Source organism: Mandrillus leucophaeus, unplaced genomic scaffold, assembly GCF_000951045.1.
Source record: "Mandrillus leucophaeus isolate KB7577 unplaced genomic scaffold, Mleu.le_1.0 Scaffold153, whole genome shotgun sequence".
In the NCBI taxonomy this organism is placed as follows: domain Eukaryota; kingdom Metazoa; phylum Chordata; class Mammalia; order Primates; family Cercopithecidae; genus Mandrillus; species Mandrillus leucophaeus.
Genome location: NW_012101510.1, coordinates 1,440,193 through 1,446,236, shown reverse-complemented (window position 1 = coordinate 1,446,236; position 6,044 = coordinate 1,440,193). Strand labels below are relative to the sequence as shown.

Genomic DNA, 6,044 nt, shown 5'->3' with positions numbered 1-6,044 from the left:
ATATATATATATGGTCTATGTTGGCCAGGCATGGTGGCTCATAACTGTAATCCCAGCACTTTGAGGGGCTGAGGCGGATGGATCACCTGTGGTCAGGAGTTCGAGACCAGCCTGGCCAATGTGGCCAATGTGGTGAAACCTCGTCTCTACGAAAAACACAAAAATTAGCCAGGCATGGTGGCAGGTGCCTGTAATCCCAGCTAGTCAGGAGGTTGAAGCAGGGGAATCACTTGAACCCAGGAGGCCGAAGTTGCAGAGAGCTGAGACCATGCCATTGCATTCCAGCCTGGGCAAAAAGAGCAAAATTCTATCTTTAAAAAAAAAAAAGTCTACATTTTTACATTTTTATTTCAGGTTAGAGGAAGAGGCTCAATTAAGGAGTGGGTTTTTGTTTTGTTTTTGTTTTTGTTTTTTGAGAAAGGGACTTACTCCCAGGCTCAAGCAATCCTCCCACCTCAGCTTCCTAAAATGCTGCAACTACAGGCACACATCAGCATGCCCGGCTAATTTTTTTTTTTAGTAGAGATGGGGGGGTTTCACCATGTTGCCCAGGCTGGTCTCGAACTCCTGGGTTCCAGTGATCCTCCTGCCTCAGCCTCCCAAAGTGGTGGGATTACAAGTGTGAGCCACTGTACCCGGCCTGAAGGGGGAATTTTTGACATTTATTCTAAAAATCAGTGCCAAATCGGGCAGACATATCATCTGGAAACCAGACTTCGAATCAGAAGAGCACAAACCCCTTCGCACCCAAGCCCCTCCCTTAATTTGGCTTGTGATTACTCCCCTTGTTGAACTGGCAAATCTCAGAGTAAAATGTCATACCTGTGCATGAAGAACCTGACATGGATTTTCAAATCTCTCTGCGGGGTGAAAAGGTACAGGTCATGCTGCTTAAGTTCCAAGTCAGGGAGTCCGAGAAGAGACAGCAAGGCTGAGGAGCAGAGCCCGGGCTCTGAAGTCCGACTCCCCACTTTCTGCCCACTGACCCTGTGCTTCACCTCTCTGTGCCTCAGTCTGCCCATCCGTAGAACAGGGATGATAAAAACACATATTTTGTAGGGCTACTATGAAGGCTAAATGGATCACTACAGGGAAAGTCCTTGGAGATGTATACTACCAACTTGGCTACTGTTAACTATTACTGAGTGATTTGGGGTTCAAAATGTTGGGAAACCTTCTTTCCAGCCAGAAAGAAGGTTCTGGCAACCTGAATGTAACCCAACTCAACTCCCTCTGTGTGGTGATAAAGCGAGACACCTCATAGCAGTCAGGTTTCCATCCTCTGACTGGGTCTCGAGAGAAAATCAACCAAGGAGAAAAGTTTCCACTCTGGCAACAAAGACTGATCCTACTTGTGGACAGGAGCTGGGGAAGGAACTGTGAGTGCTCTGGGGCCTGAGCCTAGACCAGGGCTACCGTGGAGGAGACCTCTGTCCTGTGCAGACATATCCTGAGACCCACCTCCAGCCCTTCCTTGCCTCCCCCAGGCATGGAGCAGAGGAACCATTAATACCTGCCCCCCCTCAGCCAGGGAAGAAGTACCAGTCTATAGGGGTGGGAGAGGCACTAACGGTGGGCGAGGGGGTGCTCGGGGCAACCTTCACCTTACTCACTTCTCACCCACACTTCTCCCTTTGTCTTAGTTCTAGGGTTAAAGGTGGTGGTGTGGCTAAACCATGAGGACAGCTGGGAGATTTGGATAAACTAATCCATTTCACCCGGCCCAACTCCACTCCCAACCAGCCCCTGTAGCTACCAGCCAACTAAATTCACCTCGAATTCCTCAGATCTGCTGCGCACTTTACTGTCTTCCTGTGTTTGTTCAACGGCCCGCTTCCTCTATTGACTGACCCTATGTGGCCCAGCCTAGACCCCAGCAGGAGGAAAGGACCCTGCCCACGGTGGGTACAGTGGAAATGAATACAAGTTTCTATGTGATATATACCCGAACCCTACCTTTCCTCACATGACCCAGAAATTGCATTTCTTGGAATTCACCCTAAGAACATGACCATACAGAGGCTTACTCACAAGACGTCTTCAGCTATTAACAATATCATGTTTCTGGCCGGGCACGCTGGCTCACATCTGTAATCCCCGCACTTTGGGAGACCGAGGCGGGCAGACTACTTTGAGACTAGGAGTTTGAGACCAGCCTGGCCGACATGGCGAAACCCCATCTCTATTAAAAATACAAAAAATTGGCCAGGTGTGGTGGCTCACGCCTGTAATCCCAACATTTGGGAGACTGAGGCGGGCGGATCACAAGGTCAGGAGTTTGAGACCAGACTGACCAACATGGCGAAACCCCGTCTCTACTAAAAATACAAAAGTTAGCTGGTCATGGTGGCACGCACCTGTAAACCCAGCTACTCAGGAGGCTGGGGCAGGATAATCACTTGAACCCGGGAGGTGGAGGTTGAAGTGAGCTGAGATCACGTCACTGCACTCCAGCCTGGGCAACAGGGCGGGACTCTGTCTCAACAAAACAAAACAAAATACAAAAAATTAGCCAGGCATGGTGACACACACTTGTCATCCCAGCTGCCTGGGAGGCTGAGGCACAAGAATCACTTAAACCCAGGAGGCAGAGGTTGCAGTGAGCCAACTTCAGCACTGCACTTCAGCCCGGGCCACAGAGCTGGACCCTGTCTCAAAAAAAAAAAACAACTCATGTTTCTGAAGAATGTTTGATGACAGAAAAAGGCTAAAAATATATTAATAAGCAGAAAAGGATAACTATATTGGATGAAAGCTTTGTTAAAATCTGTGTATTATATTTAATACACATCAAAGAAAAACGAGGGCTGGGTGCGGTAGCTCACCTGTGATCCTAGCACTCTGGGAGGCCACGGTGGGTGGATCACGAGGTCAGGAGCTCAAGACCAGCCTGGCCAACATGATGAAACCCTGTTTCTACTAAAAATACAAAAAAAAGTAGCCAGGTGTGGTGGCGCGTACCTGTAATCCCAACTACTCAGGAGGCTGAGGCAGGAGAATTGCTTGAACTTGGGAGGCAGATGTTGTAGTGAGTTGAGATCACGCCACTGCACTCCAGCCTGGGTGACAGAGCGAGACCCTGTCTCCCCGACTCCCTCCCAAAAAACTAGAAAGAAACAGATCAAAGTGCTAAGAGCATCTCTCTCCAGGTGGTGGGATTGTAGATGTGGATTCTTGTTGCCTTTGCTCTTTCGTTTAGTTTGATCAGGACATCCACCATCAGTGTGCCCCTTCTTCTGGCAACAGCACCTCAACTCCTCTGGGAAGCCACACCTCTGCCACCAGCTGCAGCCTTTTAGGACAGTCCATCAGGGCGCCCAGGTCTGGATGTGGGACCCAAGCTCAGCTGATGGGCCTCCCTCTCCTGGGGACTAGGAATCTTGGGCAATGAAACCCAAGGATGGAAAAAGGGTGCTCCAGCATCTTGGGCTGCTTGCTGGAGAGATGGTCTGTGGGCTCTGCCCCCGCAGCCTCAGGCCTGCTTCCTCAGGCTTCCCTGTGATTCCCTCATCAAAGCAAAGCAACATCCTTCTAACCAGTCCTGCCTTTGTTCACGTGAGCCAGAGACTGTTGATGTTGCTGTGACTGGGGTCCTGACATCCCCTTCCTCTTAAATGTGAGCTGTTTCCAAATCCTCTCCAGTGAATGCACGCTACCTCCAGGGGAAGACACTGGCAGTGGGCACAGGCTCTAGACAGGCAGACCCAGAGCAGGCCTCACTGGCTGGCCAAGCGTCAGGCCTGGTAAATGAGCTGCCTCATCCCTCTAAGCCTCAGTTTCTTCATCTGTCAAATCAGAAGAGTTTTCTTGTTTCACAAGCAGCTGTTGTAAACCTCAAAAGTGATAATAAAAGGACAGTGCCTGGCATATCAAAGGTGTCAAATGAATGGCAAGCACTGTTACTCGCAGGTGTTTAATAACTCTGCTGGACAAATGAATCTACTCATTTAATAACAAACACCAAGTCCTCCCAGTGTGCCACCCTATGCTGGGTGCTGGACTTGACAGCGGGCAGGAGGGTGAGAGCCCAGCCTGCACAGGTCCCAGCCCAGTCGGGAGATGGACCAAGAATAAGCCACAGATGAAAACACAAACCCATTTCAAGTGGTGGGAAGTGTTATCCAAAAAACAAGATGGAGAAAGAATACATTTCAAATATGACGGTCACAAAATGTGAGGAGACTTCTGGGCTGAAGCCTCGTGGACAAGAAGGCACCAGGCCTGGGGGTGAGAGGAGAACATTCCAAGCCAAAAGCTAATTGAGAAGCACACAGAGAGGGGGGCACAGTGGGTGGAGAGGCAGGCAGGCCCTGCAGGTCATGCTCAGGAGGGTGTACATGGTTTTTAAAGGGAAACCATTCAGAGGTCTCAAGTCAGGAGCTGCCATGATCTGCTGTGTGAGAAGCCTTGTCAGCCTGCATGGGACCAAAAGGAGCAGGCAGTTTAGGAGGCCCCGTCAACTGTCCTGGGAGGAAATGCCAAGGTGCTGGCAATGAGAAGAGAGATAAGCAGACAGGTGCCAGGCATGTTTTCGAAATCGGTCCCACAGGACATGGGACTCACCAACAGGCTGGAAGTGAGGGCTTAGAGGAAGATGTCATCAGGACGGCCCCTGATTTCTGACCTGAGGCCGCCAGACAGCACTGCCATCCACAGGGAGGGAAGGAAGGACATGCACAAGGAAACCAGCACCCCAGGGACAGATACGTCGGGTCTGAGTGTCTGGAGCTCAGAGGGTAGTCCCGGGCCGAGGCGACACAGGTGGGACGGCCGGCACAAAGATGGTATCTAAATCTCCAGGAACGGATGAATGAGGCCATGTTGTTCATCTCACTCCCACAACTGCTGGTCAACCACCATGGCCACCCAGTGAAACTCCAGCTAAAATAGTGACTCCAACCCCACAGTCCTCAAACTTGAGGGTGTATGAGAATCACCTGGCAGGCTCGTTAGGCCCACGTTGCTAGTCCCAGAGTGTCTGATTCGGAAGGTCTGGGGTGGAGCTGCAAAATGTCCACTCTTAAGGAGTCTCCAAGGGATGCTGACTGTGGTCTGAGGACTCACTTTGGGATCACTGCTCGACCAGAAACGGTGGGCCTGGCCCTCACTCTGACTCCACATTGACTGGCTGCAGGTAAGACACTCCTGTCTCCTGAGTGTAACTGAACTCGTGCTCCTCGCGTGTTAAAAGGGGGTCAGCAAAAGCCAGCCATGGTGGTGCGTGGTGTGCGCCTGTGTTCCCAGCTACTCAGGAGGCTGAGGTGGGAGGATTACTTGAGCCCAGGAGTTCAAGGCTGCAGTGAGCTGGGATGGCACCTGTGAGTGGCCACTGCACTCCAGCCTGGGTGAAAGAACAAAATCCATTCTCTAAAAACACGAGGGATGTCAGGGTAACTAGGGAATAAGGTGTCATGAGGACATGATGAAACAGTGGGCACCAAGCACCCACATAATGCCAGATCTACTGTTCAGCAAGTGTAATTCCCACTGAGCACACAGAGGGCACGCTATGTTGGCCGAATGTGTGAATTTCTTTTTTTTTTTATTAAATTTTTTTGTGGGGGGGACAGTCTTGCTCTGTCACCCAGGCTGGAGTGCAGTGGCACGATCTCGGTTCACTGCAACCTCCACCTCCCAGGTTCAAGCAATTCCCATGCCTCAGCCTCCTGGGCAGCTGGGACTACATGCATGCACCACCACACCCAGCTAATTTTCGTATTTTTAATAGAGACAGGGTTTCACCATGATGGCCAGGCTGGTCTTGAACTCCCAGCCTCAGGTGATCTGCCTGCGTCGGTCTCCCAGAGTGCTGGGATTACAGGTGTGAGCCACCACAGCTGACCATGAATTTCATTTAAATATGGAATCCAGGCCAGGCACAGTGGCTCACACCTGTAATACCAGCACTTTGGGAGGCCAAGGCAGGCAGATCACCTGAGCTTGAGTTCGAGACTAGCCTGGCCAACACGGCAAAATCCTGTCTCTACTAAAAATACAAAAAAAATTACCCGGATGTGGTGGCAGACACTTGTAATCTCAGCTAC

General features: G+C 50.8%; 1 protein-coding gene across 1 annotated transcript in view; it reads right to left on the bottom strand.

The window, feature by feature from the left end:
- Positions 1–6,044, bottom strand: part of NT5M (5',3'-nucleotidase, mitochondrial) — a 57,347-nt gene that overhangs the window by 32,606 nt on the left and 18,697 nt on the right. The gene's annotated exons all lie outside the window — the stretch shown is intronic.